Raw genomic sequence first — 12,093 nt, 5'->3', positions numbered from 1 at the left:
TTGCTTTGGGTCTGCCGGTTGAAGGCTTCCCCGATAAAGTTAATTGACTTGGCGTACGAGGCGCCTCAGAAGCGGCCTGAAGGAGATTACGTCCCGGGCTTGGGATGAGGAGCTCCTACACTGCGTTAGCGGAGACACGAGGCCGCCCGGTGCCTTGAACGAGGACGAAGTCGCGTCTGCTCTTCGTGATGCTGGGGGCAGGGAGGTGCCGGCGCGGCCAACAACTCCACACACGTGCACCGGGTTTTATTTTTACCTCCATCTTATGCAAGAGATGCGTGATTACCAAGGGTGACCCTGCCTCAGACCCATTTGTCTCACTGGATATTTCACAGCTATGGTTAAAAACTGTTCATCGTTAATTTGGTTCAAAATAAAACATTTAATTAATGCAGTGCAGATCTTCTCAGCTTGGGCACTTCAAATCCCTGCCTGTATTTCCCTGAAATGAAGCCTTAGCCCTGTTGGGTTTTGGTTTCCTTTTTTTTTTTTTTTTTTTTTTTCAGGTGCCATTTTCAGTACAGCATCATTACTTCTACTTCAGGAAAAAAGCAGGCTCGCCATTTAACCTCAGAGCTCAGCTGGGGGTGTTCTCAGTTAAACCACCTCCTTCAACTCCAAAAAAGTAACAATTCATTGTGCTCTTCCAGAACACCATAAATCTCTGTTATCTGAGAGATACCCCATTCATCTGTGAGTGTGCGATGCACCCAGGGAGAAACCCTGGCCCTTCAACGGCTGAATAGCTCTTTACAGGGAAGACTATATCTGTCATGTGCTTTACCAATCTAATCACAAAACCGCCACGTTAGATGTTCATGTATTTCCTCTTCCTTGATATTGAAGGGGTCCCAAGCACGATGAGTACTCTTACAGACAGACGTTTAATGGGAGATATTGCTGAGGGCATAAATCTGTCATGAGGATTCTCTCCTTGCCATAACTTTTTCACTTTTTCTCAGGTCAACAACAAGTAAAATACTCAGAACTCTAAGGAGGGTATGTGCTGATCCCTAGAGCTCCACTTCAAGGTCTTTCCAGCTGTTCAATGAAGTAGTAAATATTTAAAACTTTGTAGCTCTTCTGCTCCTTCGGCTGACCCCAAATACTTGGTCCCCTGATTACAAAGGACCCTTTGCTCGAGCCTCCAGACAGCCTCAGGCCACATCGTCAATGCCTTCAACACCCGAGTTTCAGTTCAGGCATTTTGTGTTAGCTGCCGCTTCAGGGTGGGGAGACCTACTTCCAGGCACAAGCACAGAGAGGCAGGACCGAATTGAGAGCAGACACTCCTACATGCAGGAATCTGTCAGTTTGCTTTTATGTAACTGTCTGATGCCTCTGTCTATTTGAAGCATTAGTTGTTTATGTTCTCCTTCAGCAAGCAAGAAGAGGGCTTGTTTGTTTTTTTTTTTTAAAGTTTAAAAACAAACCTCAAGATTTTACAGAAGCCTGCAGAAGTTAAGATTTCGTTTGCCTTGCTATTTTAAAAATTATTTCTGTCCAAAGTGCCTACAGCAAGGATCCATTTGCCCTTTTCCTTACGGGGAAGAAAAGCCAAGTTGCAGGCCATAGGACCATCTGGGAACAGCATTTGAGATGTAGGAGGGAAAAAAAATGATTTTTTTTTCTCCCTGTTTTCTGTCCACAGAAGTTCTAGGAAGCAGAACAAAAAAGGTCTCCTACCAGATGGAGATAATCCCTGCCACAGACCTTCCCCGCTTCCCACGTGAGCTTCCCCGACAGCTTGCTTTGGCTGCACGCTTTCAGCTGCTCAGGGCTGCTTACAGCTGGGATTACACAGGTAAGGCAGCCTAACACTGAAGGTTAAGCTAACGCAAGGACATGTATTTACCAAACAGATCAGGTTAGGGACATGTCAGGTAGAGTACATGAAACTAAGCCTCACATCACCCTACGCTAGCTAACAAGCCTTTTTAACAAGCACAACCTGAACTCCCCCCTGCCCTGATATTTAATGAGAGAAATTAAAACTAACTTAGGTGCAGCAGGAGCAACCCCAAAGCAACTTCAGACCCAGCTGTGAGCACAAATAACTCAACCTCAATCCCACATACACACAGGGAGCACTTAACTACCTCTATCTTCCGAACGAAACCAGTACCCGAAGCCTAACCCCCCAAGTGTCTTACACAGTTTTTATAATGTAACCACCTTGCAGGTGAGAAAGAAGATATGCTTCAAGGGGGGCAGAGCAGACTAACAGGCTTTCATTTGTCCAATTAACATTAATAGGTCCCTTTAAGAAGGTGAAAAATCCCTCTAAAAGGAAAGGTTATGGGGAACCTGGTGAGGAAGGATGTAGTCATGTAGTGGGTCTAGAAAGGGAACTGCTGATAGTCGGGCTTGTGTAATGGTATTCATGCCCTGTGGTCTCCGTGACGAGGCATGCTGGTGTATCTTTTTATTATCTCTGAAGGCCGCAGTGGTGAAGGGCTTTGCATCATTACCCAGCCTTTGCGCCACTGCTTTATTAGTATTGAGTTTTTCTGATGCTTCCCATTACAAGATGTTGTATTTGTACAAAACCATTGCCTGTGTTATGTATCTTGTGACTGACCTCCTGCCGTTGTAGTACATTACACGCAATCCAACGGACAGGCCTCTGATATGGTGTTCCTGGACCGCAGGCGCTTCACACCCACCCCGTGAAGCTGGACAGCTTTGCCAGTGGTACGCCTGCCAGCTCTGACCGAGCGCTGTGCCCTGCCTTAGCAGGCTTTGTGCAGGTCCTTGCTGAGGGGCAGTCAGCCTTGCAGTGTGAGCAACCAGGTAAGAATTACCTCCCCTTTGGAGACGGAGGGTTGTAGCTGAGGGACATTCAATCACCTGGCTATGTTCTTTTTTCAAAACATCTTAGGAGAAGTGTAGTGTAGTACTGCTTTCCTTTCTACTCTTTCTACTACTTCATATGATTTCCTTGGACACGTAACACTCATTTTCACTTGCCTCCAAAATATGGACACATTCTCTAAAGCAGGGACCACTTCTCACCCCTCACCAACTACTAGACTATGAACACGGTATTATTTGGACTTTCTCTTGACTTTGTTTCATGCAGCATTTTAGTTTCTGCAGAAGTGGTGGGGATCATCCTCATCAGTAGACTAATGGATGAAACGCTTGCAGAAAGCTCTTTGTATCACGTCCCTCAGGTAACTTGGCAGTTTCTGGATCCTGAACAAGTTTATGTGAGAGATACACACCTAGATGCTCAGCCCTGCCATGGTATTCCCGGGATGCAAATTTGAGTATCTGGGAAACTTCAAAGCCACACAGGAGAAGGCATTTGAAGAATTCGGTTTTTTTAGGTGACAGCTAAGCAGAGGCAGCTTAGTTTTTAGTATACAGTTTTTAGTCAGAGGCTTTACTGTGCCTAACTGTGACCTAACTCCCTCTTAGGTGAGTAATTCAGTTCTTTTTTTTTTTTTTTTTAAGTCTGTAACCACTGCTTACATTCATTTAGGCTCTATTTTTGTGGTGAGATCAATTACAGTACAGCTTGTATTTACCCCTGGGGTCCTCCCCCCTTGCGGAAGGCCTCCCTGCTGCCCTTTTGCAGGACCTCTATCAAATAACAGGGTTCTGCTCAGCTGGGTCTCTCTGCCGGCTGCTGTGTTTGGGTTCAGGAAAATCACATCCTCTCTGGTTGCACTGTGGTGTTGTGCATAGTGATGAATGGATGCAACTGTTCGGTTTAACAGATACGTTTATTAATCTGGTATCTGGAAACAGCTTTGCACGTCTCCATAATAGATCTACGGATAACACTTGCATACTGATTTCAGACAGACTTAAACTGCCCTTATATCTACGCTGGTGTTCATTGTACGCTCTTGTATCAGCTATTAATAGTGTCATAATGACTAGTCTGAATAGATTTTTATCTCGTTCTTGTTTAGCCAGCTGCAAAAGGAAGCTATAGCTAGTTAGGCAAAATGAAATGCCAGCCTGTCAGAGATGGTGCCAGCCAGAACTCCTTACCCTCATCCTTCCCATCGCCTTACACAGAAACTCATCCTCCCCCACTCTCTTCTTGTTGCTGCGTGCCTCTATCCTCCGTTACCCATATTTGAGCTCCATTCAGCGTAGTAACTGCAATAACATTTATTTGTGTTGTGCTATAAAGCCATATGCAAGTACCTACTCCAACTGTGTTCAAGTTGGGGAACTCTCAGGGTGGATCTAATTTGCACTGTGATGCCTATGCCCAGAGGATGTTGTAATTAAATAGGCTTGTACCAGTTGTAGCAATTTGGTTATACCGATTTCTTTTCCTAAAAAAGCAACTTGGAAAAACCTTTTTGGGCTAATCGCTTCTTGTTGTTTAAACTACCATCACTCCTAGACTAAGCCTAGACTGTAAAGAGTCTGCATCTTAGGTGGCATTGTGTTTGATTTGAACAGGCGGTGTGCTATGAGCTTGTCTTATTTTGGTTCATTCTTTCAGTAATATATATTATACAATTCTTTCAATAATTGTGTGTTTCTTCAACCAGTTTGCTTACTAAAAGATTTAAGTTAATTGGAACAGAGAGTAGTAAATGTTAAAAACCAAATGAGAAAGGATGAATGCAATGTTTCACATCTGTCTTTCAGTGTAATCCTTTGAAAAGAAAAGAAAATCCTTTCTTTTCTCTGTGGGACACCAGCTCTCCCAAACAGCAACTTTGTCCTATTAACTCTTTACACTCACAGTCACCCGTTCTTCTTCCAGCACTTGACATCAACCTCTCAACTGAAGTGGAGTATCTGAGTGCTTCTAGCCCTGACCTTGCCAATGCTCAAGGAGGGAAAGAGAAACTGTCTGATTAGAGAAATCCTTTATGTGAAAAACAAACAGGAAGAAAATTGTGTTTTCCTGAACATGGCTGGTTCCAGGTTTCCAATCAAAATGCTCCTCTGCAGGAGCTGGAAATGGTTCTTCACAACTTGTTCTGTGAAGATGAAACGGAAAATAGAAATGCCACCTGCCCCTTGGAAGAGCAGAGAGAAAATTTACTGGGGGGCTTGTCCTTTCCTTGCCAAAGTTGCTGCAGGTAGAAGGGATCCAATTCTTTGTTGGCAGGAGGCAGCTACTACAGCCATCATTTGTTTCTAGACTGGCAACCTGGTTTACTTCTTCCTTGTGGTGTAAGTTTATTTTTGTAGAGAAGTAACTCAAGCTCACAACTGGAATGAAACTCTGTACCACACCTGGCATGGGCCTCACTGAATAATGCATAATTAATAACAACAGGGTCTCATTTTTAGTTGTCTGCAACAAAGAACTGCATGCCCCAGGGTCTGTTTTATATTGAGAAAAGTAGCAATTTCACACAGCTAGGCAAGATGTCAGTATGAATATAACTATTACCAATACGCCTTTACAAACAACAGTAAGAATAACGCAGGAGCTTACTTCTGCCAAAATTTGGGATTGCAGCTATAGGATGGCTCATTCCCAAGAAGAATGACTCCTTGAGAGGTTGGGTTTTTTTCAATCTTTAAATTCTAATAATAGTAGCTAAAAAAAGAGAAGGGTAAGTAGGTATTAGACTCCTCACCTTCTTCCATCTCTTCCTGGCTCTTTGCTGCAGTGAAGGTCCTTCTGCTCTGGACTCGTTTAGAAGTTTCTGAGTTATTTTAGTTTCCTTAATGCAGAGTTTTGCACTTGGAAGTGATTGATCCTGCAGTATGACTATTAATGTCCAATTAAATTTGATATACTGTGAAAATGGTTCACACTTTGACCAGGGGCATAAAGATGGATCTCTTCAACCATAACAGGGCTGTGACTGAGCAAATGAAATTGGCCCAATGGTGGCAGCATAACATAAGAAATAAAATACAAGAGTATGAAGGGTTTCCTCTTCAGTAAGGTTATTAGCCTGAGTCATCACCGCCAAGAGGTATCCTTGTTCTTTGGGGGTGGGGTTGCCTTTAAAACCAAAGCACGCCACTTATCTTGCTGTAAAATTGGAAAGAAAAATATTTTATTTTTACTGTCAGGCAACCAGGCAAGGTCAGCACTTCGCATGAGATGGACCTTGTCTGACGGCCACCCGGTTAAGATCCTGTGCTAGGACTTCAGAGCAGGCAAGGCAACATGCATTAGGGATCTTGTGTTAAAAAGAGGTGTTTTCTTAGATATGAAGGGAAACCAGAATTTGGTGTCCAAAAGTCACTAGGTGGAGTTACTGCCGATGAATAGAAGCATAATTATACAGCTCTGCCTTTAACAAGTAAGCTCTTTTCTAGCTTAAAAAAATTAATCCAATCCTGTTGAATTTTGTGGGGGTTCTGTATGTTCTGATAATTTCCCAGTTATACATCATTGCACCTTTTCTAATTTTCTCACCTGGGACTCAGCCTGCATGTTCTTGCATTTGTCCAAAATCCAACACATCACACCCCACGTGCCTGTGTAATTTTCAATGCAATTGAAATTACAAGATAAAGAACATCTGCAGTGGTGGGCAACGTTATCATTGCTTGTGATGCACTTTCCTTCTCATGCAAAAAGCAGAAAGAAAAAGACCTTCAAGTTTGTCAAATACAATGATTTACTGGTGGGGGCTTGCAACACCTGGGAGCAGGCTGAAGGAAAATAAATATTCAGCCCAGAGAGAGTTAAACATAAATGGTTTGAAAGGATTTTGGCAGGAGCATCTTCTTTTCTATGGCTCTGCGAGGGGACGCGTATCCGTCCCTCTTATCTTAGTGAAGCAGCTGGGCTACTGCTGCCATAAATCAGGAGCAAAACTAAGGGGCAGTGATGGGGAAGACTGACGGCAGCGCGTGGTGAGACGGAGCAGACCGGGTTAAAATGAGGCGCTCAGACCTCCTGCAGGAGGGAGAGATGGGGGACGCAAAGCCTGCAGCGTGGCGGCGACGGGAGGGAAGGGGCAGTGCGGGTACCTCCCAGGCAAATCCTTCTCCAGGGGCTGGGACCCCCCACCCCCCCGGCTCAGCGTGGAGCAGGTGGGAGGTAAGTGTGGGGATGGGCTCAGGGTGGGAGCGCTGGCACCAGGCTGTTATATGATGGCCTAGACCCCGCAGCTGGCTGGGCACGCTAGGAAGCAATGCCAGCCCCCGAAAACCACGGGTGCCAGGGTGGGTCGAGGCACGGGGACCGGCTTGCACACAACAGCCTCTCAAATGGGAGTCTTGCAATGCCTTTCTCAGTGCCGTGGCCTGGAGCAGACCCAACTGCAATGTCACCAAAGCCTCTGCAGAGTCCCTGGGGCTTTCTGCTCACCGGCATAGGGAACGCAACGCAGGACTCGCCGACAGTTGTTGCAGCGCAGAGTTTGGGGAGCGGGGGCTTTTGCTAGTGCACAGTAACCTGTGGCAGCTTCCAGTGCAGTCATTACGGGTGGGATTTTTAGGCATTCCTCTTGATCACCTTTTTGATCTTGATCACCTGGCTTTGGGATATGGGTGACGGTGCAGGTGACACAGCGAAGCTGCCGTAGGAACTGGGTCACTTAAATACGCATGCACAGCCTGGTCTGGCTCCCTCACTGCCCGGTTCGCTGGTGTAGCCCCACCGATACCCCTGGGCTTCCTCTTGCTTTAGAGCAGCCCCAATGATGCAACATCTGAAACACGCAAAGTAGTTTCCCGATGAGTCACCATGGAAGAAAAGGGTGGGATGAGCAACCAAGAGCTCTCCCCAAGACTCTCAGCATGGTTTCAGGCCAGCGGTCCCCTTCCCCGCCCTGCGTGAGGCAATGCAACAAGCTCCCCACGTTCCTGCGCTTGAGGTGGTAGATGGATGCTCGTTGCCCAGCTGGGGTATCTGAGGAGCTGTCGGTTTCAGGGACCGCTGGTACACTGCGCCTTCGGTCCCCGGTGCCAGCCATGAGGGCGAAAGGCTGCGGACAACCAGCCTGGATGAAGCCCAGGGGACTCGTGCCTCTCCCTTGCATCCCTCCTGCGGGGACATCTCACTTCAGGGTGCCCCCTCTCCGTCAGCAGCTGCTTCTTGAGAAACATCATTATGTTTCCCCTCTCTCTTGGTCTTGGAGACATTTAAAACAGCACAACATTTACCTGTAGCCACAGCCACAGCAGAGGGCAAAGGAGTATTTTTGCTAACTAATGATGAAAACGTGTGCTAACATCTCTGCTTGCTGCTGGACTAGCTGTGTGCTTTTAGACGCCGGTTTAGATGTTGGTGGGCAGCCAAGCGAGGACTGTTTGTGGTGCCATCTCCCAAAGCTGGGATCAGTGCACTCCAGCACTTTGTGCATCTGCCTTTTGCCATGCGTAGGTCTGTCTTCCTCACCCTTTAGGAAAGCTTAGGAAAAGAAAATACCACCCCCACCCCCCCCCCCCCTCCCAAATCAGATTAGGGATGCTCAGTGGGCCATTTCTAAAGGAACTGCCTGTGAAATGTTTTACTTGCTACACCTGCCAGTGCCTACACAACTGCAAAAAGCTGAAAGCCTCCCCACAAAAACCAGCCTGGGGCAAAAAGCGGAGCCAGGAGCCAGGCACAGCGTCACCGCAGCGTTGAGGGTGGGAGCTGCCAGCAGCGGACGGCCGATTGTCACAGACATCGCCACGGAGCGGTGGTGTCCCACAGGGAATATTCGCGTCAGGATGTACCCCCATGGCAGTGGTGCACGGTCACAGCCTGGCTGTAGAGATTTCCCCCGTGACCTGCAGCAGCTTTCCCACCACATCCTTTCCCCATTCATTTAGAAATAGTTGGTTGTTTGTTTGCTGTTATGTGTAGCAGATCTGTTGCAGGTCTGGTACAAACAGCTCCTCCCAAACACCATGTCTCCCACTCCTTTCCCGAGACTTCGGGCAACCTCACGTGGAACATAAAGGAGGCGCCACAGCCGCAAGCATCTTGCGGCCCCCAAACTTGTACCCACAAAAGCACCGCTGCTGTCTCTTACAGCACTGTGCACCCTATCTCCTGCAACCACCTGAAACATCCCCTCAGATATTGCAGCCACTGCAACAGTGACAAAATGGCACAGTGACAGCATTACGCAGCGCATGGTCACTGTGTGAAACCAGCCTCTTACTCAGCAGCCTTTGCTCTTCTTCAGAAATGCTGCCCTTGCCTTCACCAGAGATCTGCACTCAGCTTTACCTGAGCTGGACCCTTAACATCAGCCACGTCTCCAGCAAGGAGCACTTCTTCCCATATTTCTAGCCATCGTAATTTTTTTCAGGACTATCACTTCCTCCTCTTAAATAAGAGCAAAAGCATTCAGCAGTAATTGCATCAATCTATGACTTGCATTTCCTCCTGGATTTGCCATTGGCTTACAGGGATTTACGTACCCATCAGTGCTTTCAGGCCCTGCAGGTCCCCATTGCGTTACAGGAGAGCTGCTTTTGTCAAAATGTCTGGCAATCATCCTTGCCTGAGCAACGGCATGGCATGGGCTAAATGGGAGGGTCTCAAATAGAACAGCAAAATTTCCTACATCCCTAAGCTCATCAGCCAGAAAATCAAATGTTGGGGCATTTGCATGTCATTATTGCTTACCTATTTTATCTAGTTAGCCTAATTAGCTAACTAGGCTCATTTAATCCTCAGCATTCACTAATCCCAATTAGAGTTGGGCCTGAACCAGGACCTGCGTTCCAATTAGGAGATAACAAACTCTTGGCAACCTGCTGCCTCCAGTGGTGGCTGCATCTGATTGTGGTGTGTGGGGGTGCAGGAGCCCCCACGAAACAGCAAGGGAGTGCCAGACCCACACCACCCCTCCCTTCAAGCTCTACAGACAGCTGAGAAGCACATCAGGACCTAAATGTGCTGTTTGCTTTGCAATGGTCTGCATATACATCATGTGCTATACCCCCCAAAAAGATGAGGGGGAGCTGGTTTTTGCACCCATCTGTACCAGTTGCATCAAACCATCCGTAGTGGCCAGAGGGGCCCCCAGCTGTTAAAGCTCCTGTGTCTCGTCATCCTTTCCAGCTGCTTCTTGTCCACTTGGCTCATTCTGAGCATGGCACGGTGACAGACCCACATACACGCTGTAGCCCCTATTCACAAGTACCCATAGCAATAAATTATGCCCAGATGAAAAAGCGCCCTTGTTCTGTGGCAGCCGCTGTTACCCGGAGGGACCTCAAGATTTGTTTCTGACTTGGCCGCTGAGATGGGGTTGCTCGTCTCTGCTCTGCTCCTGCATCCACAAGAGAGGGAGAGTGGCACGCAGGGGGTCTGCAGGTGCTTCGGCACGTCCCCATGAACATCAGACCCGAGAGTCCAGCATTGCTTGCACCAAAGCTGCAGAGCTGAAGGATGAGGTGTTGGTGGTCTCCTCTGGATCACGCACCATCGGCGTGGTTCCTCTCAGCACAGGGTCACGCTGAGAAAGATGATCAGCACTTGCCTCCGGTGTTGTTTTCGAAGACTGGTGTCTTCCAGCCGGGACCGTCCCTGGCCTCTGTCTCCCCGTGTAGTAGGGAAGGGTTTTATCGTCTGCAGTGCTGGCGCCATTGGCGAGACACGCTGCTTTTCCCTGTGGGGAGGCAAAAGGCTCCTGGTAAATTGTGTGGGCAGGAGGCTCCGTGCGGGGCTCCTGTAGCCTTTTCCTAACCCCGCTCCTCTTTCCCCTGCCAGGGATCTCTGACCCCGCCAAGATGTGGTTGCTCAAGTTGCCAGCTCCTTTCACTGGAAGCTAATAGCTAGCTCACTGAACAAAGAAAATCCAATTTGGCATCAAAAAGCAAACAGCCCAATTCTGGCCTCTCATCTTTTTTTCCCTGCTGGTGCAGTACAGCAGGCTTTTTGCTGATTTATACTTTGGATGCAAGAAGAGTTTCAGACGCAAGGTTATTTTCCTGTCGGGGTGGACACTGGTGACGTGTCCTCACCGTAACATGGGATGAAAGGGTTTGTGAACCAGGGATGTTCACAAAGGGAGCGTTCACGTCTGTATGGCGATGCTGCGGTCAGTGGTGGGCAGCGGTGGGCTGAGGACCCGGCTGCCCAGGGAATGGGGCTCCTTCTGGCAAGCCTCTTTGATGAATCGCTCATAAAAGCTTGATGCTGCCTTATGATTTTTCTTTTCTTTTCTTCAAGTGGACCGCTAGAAAATGAAATGATTGTAGTTTCCTTTGCTGTAGCAGAGCTTAAAGTGGATATTAACTTGGGAGCTGATCTGCTGCTCGCTGAAGTCAGTGGCACCTTTTCCGTCAGCTTCAGTGGGTGCTGGAACCAGCTTTTTATCAAAGGTGACTTTGATTTTCCGTGGTTGTGTGAGCCTTTTCTCCCATTTCTCTGTGGGGAATAGCTTTGGGAGGCTTCAGAGCTCAGATGAAATTTGCTGTAGCCGGTTCTCAGCTTCTTTTTCTCCTTGCATCGTGACTGCTCCTCTTTTTACAGTTGGCAGCTGTAATCACTGCTGGCCTTCTCCTGCTCTACATCCTGCTGTGCTACGAGGACTTCCATTTCCACGTGGCTCATGTGTACGCTCACCTGGGGTACCCCAATGCCCAGCACATCCTGGGACAGAGGTATTTGCAAGGTAACGTTTCTCTAAGCCGTGGCTAACTTGCTGCCAGACTGCCTATAGGTATAAGCCAGAAGCACAAACGTGGCTCTGCACTATGCAGTACACCACCACACTGCTGCATTTTGGACACTATATTCTATATGCTAACTATGACTTTGCTACTTTGTCTCACACTCAGGAGCTGGAGTGGAAAAAAATGAGGACCTGGCCATGCACTGGTTCAGGTGAGGTGCAAAAAGCGGAAACCTAACTCCTGCCATGGGAAATTGCCCTCTCCTGGGGAAAGGCTGCTGTGGTGTGGGAGGAGGAAAAAAGAGCCAGCAGTGCTTTTTGGGGGGAGAGCCGCGCTGAGCTGTCCTGCGCCGGTGGGAGGGAGGTGCACGGGGCAGCAGCAAGGAGACCAGGAGCTCCCAACTTCTTGCTGTGGGTCAGATGTTTTGCCCCGCTTTCCCCACCTGCCATTGCTATTTCTTAAATCAGTGGGAGGCAAGTAAGTGTCTCGACAGTGAGAGTGCAGAGGGGTGCTGGTGCTGCTGTACAGCCTTTTGGAGAGGTTCGAGCCGCAGGTGGGCAGTAGGAAAAATGCACCGTC

This window comes from Accipiter gentilis, chromosome 12, assembly GCF_929443795.1.
Source record: "Accipiter gentilis chromosome 12, bAccGen1.1, whole genome shotgun sequence".
NCBI classification, from domain to species: domain Eukaryota; kingdom Metazoa; phylum Chordata; class Aves; order Accipitriformes; family Accipitridae; genus Astur; species Astur gentilis.
The sequence above is the reverse complement of the archived record's forward strand: the minus strand, read 5'-3'. Positions refer to the sequence as shown.